This window comes from Bos grunniens, chromosome 10, assembly GCF_055505025.1.
Source record: "Bos grunniens cultivar Pamir isolate PY7600 chromosome 10, Bosgru_T2T1.0, whole genome shotgun sequence".
In the NCBI taxonomy this organism is placed as follows: Eukaryota; Metazoa; Chordata; class Mammalia; order Artiodactyla; family Bovidae; genus Bos; species Bos grunniens.
Window position 1 is genome coordinate 3419605 of NC_141174.1, and position 18728 is coordinate 3438332.

Here is an 18728-nt window from a genome sequence, read left to right on the forward strand (position 1 = left end):
CACCAGGAAAGTCCCACAAAAACATTTTATATCTTTGCATTTTGAAAGTACTGACAATCCAGTAGTGCCTTAGTGTGTATGGTAACTGGTTTTTAAAACTTCCAGGCACTTCTGAGTTATGAATTTAGTCCAAGAATTTTATTAGTACTCATAGTTTTATTAGTATCATAAAACCAGCCTAAGAGGTGGATGATTTCCCATGTTCACCCTTCATCACCAATTTTCACAGGGTGGTTTGGGTCTTTGGAGGACACTCATATAATAGAATAATAATCCTTTACCCTTTTATAGAATTCTCCTCTTTTTTGATATTACATTTATCAATATTAAAAAAAAGGACACCTTTTTTTCTTTTACACTTAGCCTCATGCTAGTTCTGGGAACCAAGCAAGTAATAAAGCACTCTGGAGTAGCTTCTGACAAGTTGTTGTTCAGTCACCAAGTCACGTCTGACTCTTCGCAACCCCGTGGACTGCAGCACACCAGGCTTCTCTGTCCCTCACTACCTCCCGGAGTTTGCCCAAGTTCATGTCCATTGAATCGGTGATGCCATCCAACCATCTCATCCTCTGTTGCCCTCTTCTCCTTCTGCCTTCAATCTTTCACAGCATCAGGGTCTCTGACAAATTAGGCTCCTAAAAACTGAGGGATGCCATGGTTGACCTGAGTCTGCGCAGTGCAGAGCGGGGTGTGTGGTCTGTGACTGGTATGTCAGTGGTCGTTGATAAATTCTAAGCCACTTCTGAACTTCTTGTTTTAGGAGAGGGAGAGTGTTTAGGATACGTCATTATTGACAGGTGTGCTGGTGCTCTGAACCTTAACCCCAGAGAGGCTGCTCCCTTGGGGGTGACAGCATGCTAGCTATGGTATGGTCGCCCTACTGAGCAGGCTCTGATGGCTTTGAGTAAGAAAGGGCTGCCTGAATTGATGGAGCCCAGGAAATGTATATTCTTGTTGCAGGAAGTACACTTTATTTCGGGAGAGAAAATACTTTTAATTTTATTGATATTTTCTGAGAAGAGCTGCGTTTGTGCATCGTAGCATTTTAACTTGATGATTTTGTGCTGTATCTTGAAAGTTTGCTGCTGAGTTTAGTCTCTTGTTAAAACAGAGCTGTGGTTCTCACCCTGTGGATGCGGTTCCCTGAATCTTTCCTTGCATCAAGCATTGTTGGTAGACAGAATACTGCTGTGCTCAGTCGCTCAGTCGTGTCCAACTCTTTGAGAATCCATGGGCTGTAGCCCACCAGGCTCCTCTGTCCATGGAGACTCTCCAGGCAAGAATGCTGGAGTGGCTTGCCATGCCCTTCTCCAGGGGATCTTCCCAAGCCAGGGATCGAGCCCAGGTCTCTGGCATTGCAGGCGGATTCTTTACCAGCTGAGCCACCCGGGAAGCCCAAGAATACTGGAATGGGTAGCCTATCCTTTCTCCAGGGGATCTTCCCAACCCAAGGACTGAGCCCTGGTCTCCTGCTTAGCAGGCAGATTCTTTACCATCACCAGGAAATCGGGTAATCATCAGTAATCCACTCAAGTTCATTTAAAAATATGATTCCTGGATTCATAGTTCCTTTTTTTCTTTATATGTTTTCATAATCAGTGGCACCTCAGTTCAGTTCAGTTCAGTCACTCATTCTTGTCCGACTCTTTGCGACCCCATGAATCACAGCACGCCAGGCCTCCCTGTCCATCACCAACTCCCGGAGTTCACCCAAACTCATGTCCATCGAGTTGGTGATGCCATCCAGCCATCTCATCAATGGCACCTAATGTCCTATTCATGTGTGGGAATTGAGGATTTTTTTTTTAATGTTTGCAAGGGATTTCCATCATCAGAAAAGCTGACTATAAAAGTAGAGAGCAAGCCTGTCTTTTCAGATCAGCATATTTCCGTAGAATTAACAGTTTTGTCCTGGCCATAGTCACTGTTTCAGAGAAGATCTTTTTTTCATTTAAGGTGACCCCAAGAGTATGTTGGATTCTTCAGAGCCTCCTTTAACTTTTTCTTTATGCCTGTTTTGTTCTAGTGTGGTAAAAATATACATAACATAAAATTTGCCATTTTAACCATTTTTTAAAATTAATTAAAAAAAATTTATTGGCCACACCACACGACATTAGGGGGATCTTAGTTCCCTGACCAGGGATTGAACCTGTGCCCCGTGCTGGGGAAGCTCAGAGTCTTAACTGCTGGGCTGCAGCAGAAGTCTCCCATTTCAACCATTTTTAACGGACACTGCAGTGGCATTAAGTGCACTGGCTCTGTTGTGCAGTCGTCGTCACCATCTGTCTCCACTGTAACTGAAACTCTGCCCACTGAACAGTAGCTCCTCCTTCTCCCCAACCCCCAGCAGTCTCTACTGCACTTTCTTTCTCTATGAATTTGGCTGCTCTAGAAACTCCCAAGGGACTCGCACAGTACCTGTCCTTTCCTGACCGGTGTGTTTCCCTTAACACGATGTCTGTAAGGATTCGCGCATATTGCGGCGGCTGTCATCCTTACCTTCCTTTTTAAGGCGGAATGTGTTCCCCGGTAGATATGGACCACGTACTGCTTATCCAGTCATCCGTCTGTCGGTGGACTCGGGTTGCTCGGCCTTTCAGCAATTGGGTATAATGCCACTTTGACCGTGGATACGCAAGTGTCTGTTCGAGGCCCTGTCTTTAATTCCTTTGGGTGTACAGCCAGGGATGGGATGACGGACCATGTGGGGATTCTGTTTCATTTTGCGAGGAGCTGCACTCTTTTCCCTTCCCACCAGCGAAGGCTTCCAGCTGCTGCACGTCTTCACCAGCCCTTGTTCTTTCCTTTTTCTTTAACTTTTATAGGCCACAGAGACTGACGTGCTGGCTGTCCCCTTCAGTCATGGGGGACAGAGTGGACAGGATGGGCCCCGCCCACCTCCTTTCCACCTGCCCCCGACCCTCCCCTCCGGCCAAGTCTCCATCCCCGGGCGTGTCCCCACCCTGCGCCCCTGGCCCTGGCTGCCTGCCTGGGCCTCTGTGGGCCGCTGACGCCTGGTTTCCACCTGGCCCTGCCACTCTGAAAGCCTTGCCTTCGCCTCATAGGGATTCAGTCTCCAGCTGCTCACAGTGCCCGCTCCTTCATACCTCTCCCCAGGTCAGCTGCCTAATCAGTAATCAAATAAGGCCTCCTGTGTTCTCCGCATGGTGGGGGTATATGACAGTAAAGACGGACAGTCCCTTCTCCCAAGGAGGAAACAGGCATGATGAAGACCAGTGTCCATCATGAGGCCAGGGCCGGGCAGATGGCCTTGGAAGTCATTCAGCCTCAGGGCATAAGCCTTGAGCTGTCACTTCCCAGCCATGTGACCCCGGGCAGCGCCTCAGGTTCCTTGTTTGAAAAATGGAGATTAAAAACAGGAGCTACTCCTTTGGGCACTTGGTTGATGCATGAGAGCAATGCCTGGCACCCGCATAGCACCTAGTAGATGTCACTTACTGTTTAGCTTCGGGAGCTCAGGGTGGGGCCTTGTGAATTCCAGCTTGTGTATTTGACGTCACACGTCTTCAGTGATGCACCTGTCTTATGTAGCTAATGGATTATTCTCTTTAATTAAAACATAAAGGCTTTGAAGCTAAGGGATACTCTGCCTTTCTTTTACTTTTCTTCTTTTTCTGTGAGATCTTTGCTTCCTAACCAGGGATTGAACCCAGGTGCCCTGCAGTGGAAGTGCAAATTTCTAACTGCTGGACTGCCAGAGAATTCTCCTCTGCCTTCCTTTCTCTGTCTGCCTCTGGGACCTGCTGAGTACCAAGTGCTTTGCCCGCATAGTCACTCAGTCGTTTCCAGCTCTTTGTGAGCCCGTGGACCGTGGCCCGCCAGACTCCTCTGTCCATGGGATTCTCCAGACAAGAAGGTAGCTATTTCTTTCTCCAGGGCATCTTCCTGACCCAGGGATTGTGCCCGGGTCTCCTGCATTGCAGGTGGATTCGGAGTGGGTTGCCATTTCTTTCTCCAGGGTGTCTTTCCAAACCCAGGGATCAAACCTTCATCTCTTGCATCTTCTGCATTGGCAGGCGGATTCTTTACCAATGAGCCACCTGGGAAGTGCTTCCAAGGCATTCAATAAGTACATATTGATGGTGAATTGGAAAGAGAAACAAACAGATTCCTTTCCACACACCCAACATGTGCAGGCTATGCAGTGGCCCCAGTGAACCTGACTGAAGAAGGGATGCTTACTAAGGCAGCCTTTGGCACTACCCTTTGAGGGATGGACGTGGAGGTGGGTGGGGCTGGGGAGATGAAGCAGACGAGCAGTAACAGACAAAGGGACTCTGATGGACAGGAGGAGTTGGGCCTGGGACGGAGCTCCAGCATCAGTTATTACCTTTGGAGGAAAAGATGCACTGGCCATGAATCAGCAAAGGGAGAATCCGGAAGGTCTGAGTGAGCTCCCGCTGTTCGTCTGAGCAAGGGGGGAGGCTGTGCCATTCATTAGTTGCAGCTGCTTAGGCAGATGTGTCCATGGTGTTCCACCACAGAACACGGAGACACGAGGGTGAAAAGAAAGTCAAAGGAGGAAAATGAATCTATGTTAGCTACACGTTGGCTGCCTCTTCACTTGCATGTGCTCTTACTAGACCCAGACACACAGGGCCGTACATATTTTTATAAAGTAGCAAGGAGTTCCAAGACTTTCCTCCCCAAAGATACCTGGCTCCTCAAAAGTCAGCTTGGGACCCCCCTGGAAGATGGATTTTGCTGTGCTGCTGTTCAGAAACTGCGTTCTTGCCACCAGGGCTCCACTTAGACTGAGCAATGTCCCTTGGGTTAGTTTTTTTCCAGTCCTTGGCAGAAGTGAATTTTACTGTAAACAACATCAACACCATTTCTACCTGCGCCTGGGGAATAGTTGAAGGGCTTGTGTTAGATTGTTACTATTCATATTTGGCTGTCTCCGCATCCACATTCCGCACCCACCTCTCTTCTGTCTCACGGGTAAATACAGATGAACGTGATCCGCATCTCGTGTCAGTTACCGGGGTCTTCCCCTTGCAATTCGATCAACGCTTTACACTTTAGTTTGAACATGTAGAAACAGGAATCTAGAGCTTGAAGTTAAGAAAAAAAGCAAAGGAATTTATGTGTGATTTTTAAGGGTAGCACAGGATAGCACAGAAGCTTCTGTGTGATTTTTTTTTTTCAAAATGAATTTTATCAAGGACGGTAACAGAGTTGGCACCACAACTAACAAGAAAGCAAACATCAACATTTGAAACAAAACGCATGCCATCTAAGTGCCATATGGCGTGCTGGCCGTGTTAGCACCATTTTCTTTTTGGCTTTCATCCTTTTCCTGACATCGCTGTCTGCTTCTTGCCTCTGTTGCTCTTTAAAAAAAGTCTCAATTGTCCTTAGCCCTTTGATTCTGTATGTCCGGTGGGTGTCTTTCTCTCCTGCCTTCCCTTTGGAGGCCTGTCAACTTTTCCTCCAGGGAAGAAGGGGAAGAAGACCTGTCCAGATGGCCGGATAAACATGTGACACCTGCTTCTAGGAGCCTCTCCGGGGGGTAGTTGGAGGGTTAGATGAGACCGCTCTCTGCCTGAAAAATGGGCATGCTGCTTTCTGTCTCTTTTCTAGTGTTTTAAAAAAGTGATCATGTCTTTAGCTTTAATAATATTTTGAGAAATATCTTGAATTCAGGTTCTCTCCCATTATTAGGGAAACAGCAACAGGAAAAGAACTCACTAACCAGACTGTGAGGAAAGTTCCTCTTGGTCAAATTATTTTAAACAATGAGTGGAAGAGGTGTGGGAGATTAAGGAACGAAATTCTGGTTCCAAACTAAGAGTCGTGGAGATGAAGTGTACAGCGGGGGGAATACAGTCAGGAATACTGGCATGTCTCCATGTGGCGACAGATGGTAGCTAGATGTGGCGCGGTGATCCCTTTGTAATATAAGAGATATCGAACCGCTGGACTGTGCGCCCGGAACTAATCTAAGTGTTGTAGGTCGACTACGCTTCAAAAATTCATTAAAAAAATTAGCTTTTCACAATTAAAAGTAAGATCCTTGATGATACTGTTTGGGGAGAAATCTCTGCGTCCGCAGGGGAAATTCTAAAGGCCTGTGTATTTGGCCCAAAGGGCAGCCCTCTTTCATCTCCAGATTTCTGCATGTTTGTGCGCGCGCTCAGTCGCTCAGTCGCTCAGTGGCGTCAGGCTCTCTGCGACCCCACAGACTGTAGCCCGCCAGGCTCCTCTGTCCAAGGAATTTTCCAGGCAAGAATACTGGAGTGGGTTGCCATTTCCTACTCTAGGGATCTTCCCGACCCAGGGGTTGAACCCCGTCTCCTGTGTCTCCAGCATTGGCAGGTGGATTCTTTACCACTGAGTCACCTGGGAAACCTCCTACACAGTTCAGTAAACCCAGTCCTGAATCAGACCTCTCCTTCTTCACAGTGCTAGGCAATATTCTTACTGCTTTGTTTCACCTGAAATTGCCCAACACCCCCTTTTAGAACAATGATTTATTACTATTCCTTTACTACATGCAAACGAATTTCATAGGTAGTACAACTTAACCTACACACCATTTTCTAACTGCAAGATGAAGGAAAAATAAAAGCAAGGTAATTTATAATAAAGGAATCGTATTTTTGTAATAGGTGCTTGGTCATGAATCCCTGGGAGACACATGGACATGGTTAGACCTTGCATCTATTAATACATGTCAGATGCAGAGGCCGGGCCAGGTGTGTTACATCAGTGACTAAGCTGCCGCGGGGACTTTCTTTTTTTTTTTTTCAATTAGCAATAATCGCGCCTCGGATAAACCTCAATGGCTACGATACTGCCACTGCGAAAAGCTTGCCGCGGGGACTTTCTTGCCAGGGCTGTGGTTTTCCAAGATAGAGAGCAGTTGTTGGCAAGGTTCCAAACTTGTCAAAATTCAGCCTTCTTGCTGAATTTTACGCTGGAGTCATAGTCTTAGGAAATTCAGCCTGTATCAAAACTGTGCAAAAAGAACTGTGTGTGTGTGTGTGTTTATCTAGAAGGGAGTTATGTTCTCAGCTCATGAATATTCCTCAGTGGGTTATTCATGTTAAATTTGAGATAATCCTTTGACTTATGACACTAACTCCCCACCCATTATGTGCCAGGAGGGCCCCATCCAGTGGTGACAACCACAAACATCCTCACAGATTTACCAGTCACTTTCTGCTGCCACTGCTGCTGCTAAGTCACTTCAGTCGTGTCCGACTCTGTGCGACCCTATAGACGGCAGCCCACCAGGCTCCACTGTCCCTGGGATTCTCCAGGCAAGAACACTGGAGTGGGTTGCCATTTCCTTCTCCAATGCAGGAAAGTGAAAAGTGAAAGTGAAGTCGCTCAGTCGTGTCTGACTCTTGCGACCCCATGGACTACAGCCTACCAGGCTCCTCCATCCATGGGATTTTCCAGGCAAGAGTACTGGAGTGGGGTGCCATTGCCTTCTCCGAGTCACCTCCTAGGGTATTATAAACCAAATGGGGTTATAAAAAAAATTTCAGGAAGCGCCTGTATAACTTTCAGGAATATAAAGAGTTGCTTTTGCCTTTTCTCCAGGTGCTAAGAAAGAGGGAGCGAGTGTAGAAAAACACACCATGCAGGGCCCCCTGGATGCAGGGTTAGGGGGACAACGTGCAGGACGGCAGTTCGGGGAGACAGGGGAACGTGCAAGGAACACGGATGGCAGGAAGCAGGGCTCGGTAACGGAGAGGGCGGAGGTGGCCTACAGGAGGTCATATCCGGACGGCGTTCAGAGGGGTAAAACAGAGTTCTGCCCAGCGTGAAAGGGGAAGAAGATCCCAGCGGCTGGGACAGCCTGGAAAAAGACACAGGAAGTGGGGAGGTGCAGGGTTTGGGCACCGATACATGATCAGCCCCTTGGAGGGTAAGATACAGGAAGATGCGGAGTGTAGACCCGCTCAGGGGGCTGCGTGTGCCTCAGAGAGACGGGGAGTGTAGACCCGACTGAGGGGGCGGCGTGTGCCTCAGAGATGCCGAGTGTAGACCCGACTGAGGGGGCGGCGTGTGCCTCAGAAAGATGCTGAGTGTAGACCCGACTGAGGGGGCGGCGTGTGCTCAGATAGACGGGGAGTGTAGACCCGACTGAGGGGGCGGCGTGTGCCTCAGAGATGCCGAGTGTAGACCCGCTCAGGGGGCGGCGTGTGTGTGCCAGGAGCGGGGCTCCCCAGCAGCTGTGCTCAGGAAGGGGCTTGCCGCATCCCGGGACGAGCAGGCGGTGCTGCGGGATGCAGTTACTGAAGGGGAACAGGGCCGCGTCCTCGCAGGTTCCGCCGCCGCCTCCGCCAGCGGTCCCGGGATTCGGAAGGCCGTCTGAGAATGGCCCGTCTCTCTTACTTTCGCTGGGGCCGAAGCTACTGTCCCTGCTCCTTCTGGTGTTCCCGGAAAGGCATGGTCCTCATCCGCTTCCCGCAAGAGAGGAAGACACAGCGCACGGTTTCCAGGGGCTTCGTGCTGTGTCTCTGGGGAACGACTAGAGCACAGTCGTCGGTAGCATGGTCGTCACTTCCTGTCTCTCCCTTTGCTCCTCCTCTCCCTGTCCTCCTCCTTCTCTCCACCTCTCCTCCTGTCCTTTCACTGCAAAGATTACAAAAGATTAGACGGTCACTGGAGAGACGTTGGAAACACAGAAGGGTACTAAGGAGGGAAAAACCACGTGAAAATCTGTTGTCCAAAGAGACCATCACACGCGGATGACGGTCTTTTCTCTTTGCATTTCTGTGTGGCCTCGAGCCTGGCGCCCCAGCAGGCCCCTCCCCAGCTCTCTTCTGGTCCTCGCAGGCGTCTTCACCCTTGTGTGCCGCTGTCGGGTTTCCCAGGTGGTGCTAGTGGTAAAGAACCGGCCTGCCAGTGCAGACAGAGGTAAGAGACGTAGCCTCCATCCCCGAGTTGGGAAGGTCCCCTGGAGGAGGGCATGGCAGCCCTCTCCAGTCTTCTTGCCTGGTGAATTCCATGGACCAAGGAGCCTGGCAGGCTACAGTGGATAGGGTCACAAAGAATCAGACACGACTGAAGCAACTGAGCACACTCGTGCCCGTGTCTGTCCTGGCCACAGCCTGATCCTCCCTGTCAACCCCTCTGGACTACCAGTCTTTCCTCTCGCCCTGGACCTCTCTTGGCAATGCTGCTGGCCCCTCCTGCAGGTGGCAGACCCCTCTGCCTTGGTTGGTACTTGCTCCTTTCCCACTGGCCTGGAGGCTGGCACCACACTTCCTGTAACTATCCATCCCAGGAGAGGATAGAGCCTCTTCTACACCACAGTTGAAACTAGCTGGAATTTTTAACAAGACTCTTTTTTTTTTTTTGAAGATTTAGGAATGTCAGAGGGATATTACCTAAAGCAGTTAAATCACATCTGATTGTAGTTCTGCCTGATCTTAAGAGTCTAGGATTCCAGCAGGGAACCCATTCCAGGCCACGTCCCTGACCTGCCTCCAAGCAGCTGAAGCCGGTTTACCCTGACATCCAGGAGTGGCAGTTTAGCTGAATCAAGAGACACCAAAAATGGCTACTTTAAATAAACAATAAAAATAAAAACAAATTTAAAGCTATTGTGTAGCTTCCGAATTCTTAAGATGGACGGAGACCTCGACTTGGGAGGTACCCAGGCAAGAGCCAGGACCCAGTCATGCCATAGAATTAAACCTGTAAGATGCCACGACTGTGTCTGCCAGGCAGACAGCACCAAGCCCTGCTGCCCCCTGATTCTGGGCCCCCGATGCTGCTACAACTGCCTTTGTGACCATCCCTGGAAATGGGATATAATACCACCATTGGGGCCACCAGTCCCAGATGGAGTCCGCATGGTCCATGCCTCTTTCTGTAACACCAGTGGTGTGCTGACTGCTGCCCTCCTGCCCCTCGCCCCCGTGGAAGTGCCCGTCTGGTCCTATTCAACTCCACCTTGATCTGTGGCAAGGTTCTCGCTCCTTATCTCTACTCCTCTCAGTGTCTTCTTTGAAGAGACTCAGGAGGATCCAGGACTCTTGGGAGGTGGGCTGTGCACAGGTGGTGAAGCAGGTGGTCCCGCCCCAGGGGAGAGCTCTGCATCAGACCCCTGCCTCCCTGCCTCTGGTCCTGCACTCTGAGGGTTCTGCCTGGCAGAACCTAGGGAGACTCAGTCCCTCTCAGCTTCCTTCCTCTCCAGGCCGAGTGGGCATTCCACCCTCTCTCTGGGTCCATCCCTAGCTAAGTCTTATCCAGTCTCTGGGAGATGAAGAAATGGTTACATGCCTCTGAGAATCTTCACCCCTCATTTAAGAATGGCCTTTGGGATTCCAGAGAGAGAAAGGGGGGCACAGGAAACAACCTTCAGACGAACACTTCAGGACCCGCTCTGCCACACCTGCTCTCTACTGCCTCGTTCAGGGTCTGGTTTCCGTCTCTCTGGCTGGATGAGCTGGGGTTACGTGCTTCTGTCCTTGCAGTAGGGAGACCAGGGAAGTGAGTCGCTGGCATTCTTCAGCTTCTGTGCTGGGAAGAGGTCTCTGTCTTTCACTAGACCAGAGAAGGGGGCTCAGATGGTGGGCAGACAAAAAGGAATGACCGGTACCCTCTAACGTGGTCATGCCCTAGGATCTGATTCCATCACGACGTGAGAGTAGTGTGGTTAGTCGGCCTTCAACAGCGTCACGATGGTCTTGAACAGTACACTCCCAGCGGGGTGTCACAAGGGTGGGTCCACTTCCATTTTCTAGTCTTTTCTCAACATGAGGAGAACATCAGAAGGCCTGGATAGACATCCAGGCCTTTTTTTAACATTGTCTTTGGGGGTCTCCGTTTCTGGTTCTCTCTGGAGAATTATTCACGTAAGAGCATGCACATCTCTGTTCAACACTTGGCAGGATTGAAGCCATCTAAAACTGTATGAGAAGGAGAACACGTTTCTACAGAAATTGTCGTCTGCAGAGACGCAGCCCCTGCCTAAGCGTGGGCCACCATGCATTACTTTTTCTTACGGAGCATGTGATGTTCACTCCTGCTATCATCTGCATGGCTAAACAGCCTCGTTTTATGAAAGGTGAAGGAATTAATATACTTTTGTCATTACAGTAAGCTCCATTAAAGGGTTTGTATATAACTTAATTCTCTTACAAGGAAAAGCTATGCGAATGAAGTAACAACAGGGACACTTATTGTGTGTGTTCATTTATAATACAAATAGGATTCTGACTGGTCATGTCTAATCAAATCCACATTCTAATGGAATCCATTCTAATCAAATTAAAGAACAATGCTACTTTTTAATAATTGTGGAAGAATGGTTATGCATAAGTAGAGATGAGTCATGAATTTATTTGCCCACAATGCATGCACACTTGGGAGGTCCTTGAGGCATTTGTGTAAATTTTGATACAAAGAGGACAAATCTATCAGGGAGTCAGGATACCCACCTTGGATGATTGGCATGAGGTTATCAATGAAAACTTCATTAGGAGCGGGAACCAACCAAAGTATGTCAAGTCTGAGTTCATTAGCACCTCCTTGGCCTCCTTCAGGGATGCTTCTCTCCAGCACCAGTCTGCCGCCTTGAATCATTTGCAATAACCCCCTTTACTACCATGGTGGTTTTAGTCACTCAGTCGTGTCCGATTCTTTGCAACCCCATGGACTCCTCCCCACGGAGCCTGCCAGGCTCCTCTGTCCATGGGATTCTCCAGGCAAGAATACTGGAGTGGGTTGCCATTTCCTTTTCCAGGGGAACTTCCTGACCCAGGATCAAACCCGAGTCTCCTGCATTGCAGGCAGATTCTTTACTGACTAAGTCACAAGGGAAGCCCCATTACTCCCATGGGTGAATAGTTTTTTTAAATTTTTATCAGAGTATAGAAGGAAATGGCAACCTACTCCAGTGTTCTTGCCTGGAGAATCCCATGGACAGAGGAGCCTGGCAGGCTATAGTCCATGGGGTCGCAAGAGTTGGACACGACTTAGTGACCAAACCACCAACCATAGATGCTTTACAATGCTGTGTTAGCTTCTGCCGTAGAGCAAAGCGCATCACCCATGCATATACATCCATCCCCTCTTTCTTGGATTTCCTTCTCATTAGGTCACCACAGATCGCTGACTAGGGTTCCCTGTGCTGTACACATAACTGATAGTAGTCAGTGATCTATTTTTATACATAGCTGTGCGTCAGTCCCGATCTCCCAATTCATCACCGCCCCCTCCATGTCTACAGATTTGCTCTCTATGTCTGCGTCTCTATTCCTGCCCTGGAAATAGGTTCATCTGTACCACTATTCTAGGTTCCACACATAGGTGTTAATATATAATATTTTTTTCTCTTGGGTAGATCTTTTTTTTTTAACTTTTCATTTTATATTGAAGTACAGACAATTAACAGTGTGATAGTTTCCGGTAGACAGCAAAGAGACTTAGCCATATATATGCATGTAACCATTCTCCCCCAATCTCCCCTCCCATCTAGGTTGCCATATAACATTGAGCAGAGTTCCCTGTGCTATACAGTAGGTCCTTACTACTGTTATCCATTTTAAATAAAGCAGTGTGTACATGTCGATCCCAAGCTCCCTAACTATCCCTTCCGCTCACACTTCCCTCTTGGGTGATCTTGGGCTGTATATATGGAGGAACGGGATAGGCGTATAGCATCACCTGGTCTCTACACTCTCTCGTTTGGTGAGTGCTGCTCACTTCTCTCAGGCTGCGATGATCTGTTTGCTTGTGTGATTGTTTAATGTCTGTCTTGGCTCCACTAGGTCTGTGAGGCTGGTGCCCACCCGTGGACTTATCTCTATAACAGATGGTGCCTGATAAATATTTATTGAATGAGAGAATAGAAAGGTTATAGGATTCAACTTCATTCACAGCTTGAGAAATATTCTACTAAAGAAAAATTCTCAGCTCTGGATGCTTCTGTCAAATTCCCTCAGTGCAGGGCTTCCCAGTTTAAGATTTATTTCTGTGTGACTTTCTATGAAGCTCTGTTCCATTCTTATTTAAACTTCTCTGTTCCCAGTCTAACTAGAAAGATCAAGCATCTCTCTCTCCTCTGTTTTCTTTCTCTCAAACAGAGAGGTACAAACCCAGCTGAAAGCCTTCTTATACCTCCAAGAAGATTCTAGACCCCTAAAACCATTATTCTGTCTTGCTTTCAAAACCCCTAAGTCATTTTCTCAGCTATGCTCATCCTTCTCAAAGACTTTCTTAATTTTTCTTGCTTCTCATTGCCTCCTTTCTAGTTCACACATCTTCCTTTTATATGATTTTTTAATGCTTGTTTCATTATTTTTGTAGATTCATATGGGTGGGCATTCCTACGAGCTTTCATTAAAGTGTCTAAAAAGAAAGAAGGAAAGAAAGAGTGTAACTATTGAGAAGGCGGTTGTTCACTACTTGCCCGATAAAACCCAGGAATTTTTACAGTTATTGACACAGTAATACTCAGGTGCTTTTTAAGGTGTTAGCCTAAATTTGGTTAATCTTGGGGGCTTTCTTCAAATCTTCCAACAGGTAAGATAAATGAGGCCACAGAAAACACATGCTTGTTTGTCGCTTATCTTGATTCCTGGACATGTAGACAGTTATTTCAGGAAGCCCACAAATGCCTTCTCCCTGGGCTACACGTACCCAAGGTGGGGGCATTTGACGGCTTTCTTCCCTCCCATCCCCTTTAGATGCCCTTGGATGCTGGTTCCACGCAACAGTGACATGACTGAGAAATGCCAGAAAAGACGAGAAAGACTGAAGACCTCCTTCATGAGCCACAGTGGGGCACAGGACCACTGGACTGACCTGTGCTAAGTGGCTGCCTTCTGGCCACTGATCCCAGCTACCCCCTCACCAAACCTGTCCCCGACCCCAGTCCCTGGGCAAGGTTCTCGTCTCTTCTTGACAGCTCCAGCCAGGACTGGTCTTTCCCAATTCCTTATCTCCTTTCAGAAAAGCATTCTTAGCAAGAGGCTCACAGTAATCTCCTTCTTTTCCTTTTTTGTTACATGTGTTCCTTGCTGGTGAGGGGCCACAGTCTAAAGTAGGGACTCCACCTTCCACTGAAAAGAATTTTCTGCATACTACATGGTCTGACCTCTTTCTCTGCCTCACAGTGGCATCATTATTGAGCTATCACCAAAATTAAAACAAACAAACACGTTGTACCAGGGGGACTGGAGCAGGGAGACTTGAGACGATTGGGGCCTTTGAAAGAAGTAAATGGCATCCCCTCTTTTCTACCCAAGGTATGAGCCAACTGAGAAATAAGACGAACCAGATGACAGATTTAAACCCAGTGTTGTTATGTACCCTCAGTACTAGAGAATTTCGTTTATGTCTGAGGAAAAATGGGCTTCTTCATACAATCTTAGAATTAGGAGATCACAAGTGGGTGTGCCTTGAGGGCAGCTGTTTCCCAAAAGGAAGAAGAGAGGGAGACGCTGAGTTCTCAGGTCCTGTGTCAGAGTGAGGGGCTAGAGAGGGGTCACGTGTGTTACACACGTGGAGCCCCGTGAACAAGGGCAAAAGCATCAGGGATGGGAAGGAACATTTATTCTGTTCGGGTGCTCTTCTCTCGTGACTGCTGTGGACTGCTTGGCCAATGCACTGTGACCGTGAACCCGTGTTAGCAAGAGAAGAGCGAGCCGCCTTTCAGCTGTCTGTAGCGTTGTTACTGTAGTATTATTATTGTATGCTTGTGCATGTGATGGTGGAGAGGGCATTTTGGGGTGGGAACATTGTTTTGCTGCTGATATCTGGGTAAAGCAAATGCAGAAGTTGGCTAGGTGAGCAGCTGGGTATGGCATCTGTCTGGATTGCCAGGAATTATGCTGTTGATGAGGCTCATCAGGAAGTGTCCCTGTCCTCTCCTTTCCATGGGCCTGCCTTTCATACCTCAACTAAAGAGAAGGACCGCTCTTCAGCCAGGGTTACATCTGCACTGGTGTGGTCACTTACTTGTTCTGATTTCTAGGACATAGCTTCTGAGGGCTTAGCTAACAAAGATCCATATATCTTCTATTATAGGTACAGTTTTTTTTTAATTCTAGGATTTATTATTTAGACAATGTGTAAGGTTTTATAGACACTGAATCATTTGCAAGCAACAGTCAACCTGCAACATATCTGTGATTTTCTTCCCCAACCTTAGATGAACCTTACTGATTTCCCTTGAACTTAAGACAAATCACAACTTGTACAAAGTTTTGCTTTTGATTTGGTATCAAAGCTCCTGTTGTTGTTGTTGAGTTGTTCAGTCGCTCAGTCGTGTCTGACTCTTTGTGACCCCATGGACTGCAGCAGGCCAGTCTTCCCTGTCCTTCACTATCTTCCCAAGTTTGCTCAAACTCACGTCCTTCGAGTCGGTGATGCCATCCAACCATCTCATCCTCTGTCATCCCCTTCCCCTCCTGCCGAGAAGGGGACGACATGCTATGCTAGAGTAAATATGCTAGAGTTTGACCTATAGCTTGTTGCTAAGTCACCTCAGTCGTGTCTGACTCTGTGCCACCCCACAGATGGCAGCCCACCAGGCTCCCCCATCCCTGGGATTCTCCAGGCAAGAACACTGGAGTGGGTTGCCATTTCCTTGTCCAATGCATGAAAGTGAAAAGTGAAAGTGAAGTTGCTCAGTTCTGTCCGACCCTCAGCAACCCCATGGACCACAGCCTCCAGGCTCCTCCATCCATGGGATTTTCCAGGCAAGAGTACTGGAGTGGGTTGCCATTGCCTTTTCTGACTCTTACCACTACGACCTATAGCTTAGTGGGTTCAAATAAAATCTGGCTTGAAGTGATTCCTGATATAGTTCTTTTAAATAAGTCTTTTGTTATTGTTATTTATTTTTTATTAAAATTTTTACAATGTTGTTTGGTTTTGTCCTACAACAATGCAAATCAGCCATAATTATTTGTATTTCACTTATAATAGCTACAAGAATAGTCATTTCTTCTCTACAAGGTGATGTTTTTAATAAATGGGATGTCATTAGGTAAAAACTTTCCTTCAATGGTGAGACCAGGGCTGGGTACCACGGACAGCGCCATAAAGACTTCAGCCAAAGACTCAGATGTTCCCAGCCTGCGCCAGCCAACTAGACTTTGTGTGCATGGGGAAGGGAACTTCTTTCTCTCTCTCTTTTTAACTGCTATATCCCTTGCAATTAGAACAACCTTTGATATGTAGAAGGTTGTTAATAATTATGTGCTGAATGAATTACCTGGTTGAGTGTTGAGCGCAAAATCTTGTGTTCCAATAGAGTATTTTCTTCAAATGTGAAAAGCCACAGAATTTTTGAAAACTTTCACAGGTTTTAATTAAAGTGGTCCTGGAGTGGAGCTGCTGAGAATTCTTTTTATTATTTCTAGATTTTGTCTCCATCCCAGGTGCACCTGGATGTGATAAAAAACAGTGACAAAATCCAGTGATGAAAACAATTTAACTGCGTATACCCAAAGCTTTTCTAAACCTTTGCCTGGGGATACCAGCAAAGCACTGAACTGACCAAAAACCTGTTGGATGCTGCAGTGTGGCTCGGAGGCAGGTGCTAGATCCAGCTCTTCTGGGGGTTAGATGCTATTGGATGCTGCAGTGTGGCTCGGAGGCAGGTGCTAGATCCAGCTCTTCTGGGGTTAGATGCTATCCATTTGTGTGATCTGTATCCGCTTTTTTTTTTTTTTTGGTGTAGATACTCTCCTGCTTTCGCGTGGGACATTTTCAGGCGGCTCCATGGAGATTTTACTGCGCGATTCTCACTAATGTGTGTTTATAGTCTCTCTGCCATGGAGATTATAGGCAAATGGTGTTTAAAAGCTTTCCTCATAGTTTATACAATTGCTGGTACTACGTGGTGATTTGTTGTGATGTTGAAACCATTAGCTAGAACTGGACTTTTAGAAAAGGAGTCTTTGTGGAAGACATAATAATATCAGAAAATAAAGTCGGCTCTTTTGTGAGGCAGCTCCTATTATCTTTCCATTTCGAGAAGTCATTTTCAGCTCAAGTGTATTACCATGGTGATGTGTTTGCATTTCAACAAAACAAAGCTGAACCATAAACTAGAGCTCTGCATGTCTAGCTCCTGTCCTAGGATTTTTACTGCAGTATCTTTATTATTCAATGACATCTCCAACATCCCTGGCTAAAAATCACAGCAAATAAAGTTTCTCAGTCAGATACAACAATCTGGATCACTAATCTCAGAATTGTAAGAAATCGCATAAAAGCAAAAAGAAGAGTAGATGTTAGAAGAGGGTAAAAAAATAAAAAAAGAAACAGCCCACAGATGAATGGAAATATACTTGTTCTCCAAAATAAGATTGTGGAAATAAACAAGCGTGGTAGGGCATCGTACTTAATGGGAATTGGGTGTGTGGCTTCACCGTCTGAGGTCTGAAACAGGTAAACGCTGTCAGAATTGCTAGTATGTACATCCTCTCTTGAAGGAGTGCTCTTAGAACTGGATCCCCAGTTTCCTGTGTATGAAGCTTATTTTGCTTTTTGGAATAATTGCACATAATTTTGACAACTAAAAGAACTCTATAGGAGGTGGGGTTTGAGTTCCTCAGAAATTCCTACACTTAGCGCCAGCCAGCGGGATGTGGGAAGTGGTTGTGCATCGTGTCATTTGCATATGGAGAAAGAAGGACCACAGCATCTAATCCACACAGTGAGAAAACAAGATTTGGACAGATACATACAAGTATTCTATCACTTCTGCCCAAATATTGTATCAAACCATCTCTTCCCAAATAACAGTTTTGTTAGCCTAAGAACACATTAACTCAGTCAGATCTGGGCTCTCACAAAGCTTTATGGTAACTGCTCTGCTTACTGGTAAATAAGCAATGGGATTTTTGCCTAGCAACCCCGCCGTGGAAACACAGCTCGACTCGCTAAGTGGCAGGGGAGTTGGGAGGGGCAAGGAACACAAGGGCGGTGCCTTTTAGGGACTCTCTGCAGCTGGTTCCTGACACCCCAAAACATTATCTGCAATTCTTGTCAGTTTCAGAAGGATGATGAAAAAAGCTGGGGAGGGGGAAACTAACTGAAAGGCAAACAGAAAAGCTTCCAAGATTGTGAGCTGAGACTGTCTGAGGGCTCAGTCCTGGGCCAGCACAGAAGAACCAAGAGAAAATGAGGACTTATTTCTTATTGAAAAAGGAGGTCATCATATGAGACAATGTATCCAGGAAGGGAAACCCAGCAGTGACCACCCGAAGCTAGACAGAGATTATCTTAAAACCAGATGTGAGGGAACGTTCCTCCATAGCAGAGGGCAGCGTTCAATGTGGGACTGCCCACATCTAAGGAAAGACTCGAACTTTTCCATCAGACATGATTGATAACAGTCACCAAGCATTTAGCGGGCACTGAGCTGAGCTTTCACACGCTTATTTCATCTTCCAAACACTCCTGTGAGGCGGACTCTCTTATCTCCATTTTTAGAGGAAGAAACTGATGCCCAGAGAAGTTGAGAAACTTGGTCACTCAGTCACTTAGCAGTGGGGATGGAGTGTTTGTCTGGCAGGCTGCCCCGAGACTCCAACTTCTTAAGCACAATAGTGGTGAATGGGTGCAGAGCTAGTGGGGATGAGAAACCCACAGATCACTGGATGACGCGTTTGTGGTTCCATCGTGGAAGCTGCAGTTGAAAATGTTCAGTTAGGGCAACTCTTCTTAAGTGTCTAGAGGACAGCATAAATGTGGGTCTCCAGAATAACAGATACTATCAA

At 47.1% G+C, this 18728-nt stretch overlaps 1 protein-coding gene and 1 pseudogene across 1 annotated transcript in view; one reads left to right on the plus strand and one right to left on the minus strand.

The window, feature by feature from the left end:
* KCNK10 (potassium two pore domain channel subfamily K member 10) overlaps nt 1–18728 on the plus strand; it is an 87834-nt gene that overhangs the window by 55776 nt on the left and 13330 nt on the right. The gene's annotated exons all lie outside the window — the stretch shown is intronic.
* On the minus strand, nt 6759–6838 carry LOC147363880 (U4 spliceosomal RNA; annotated as a pseudogene).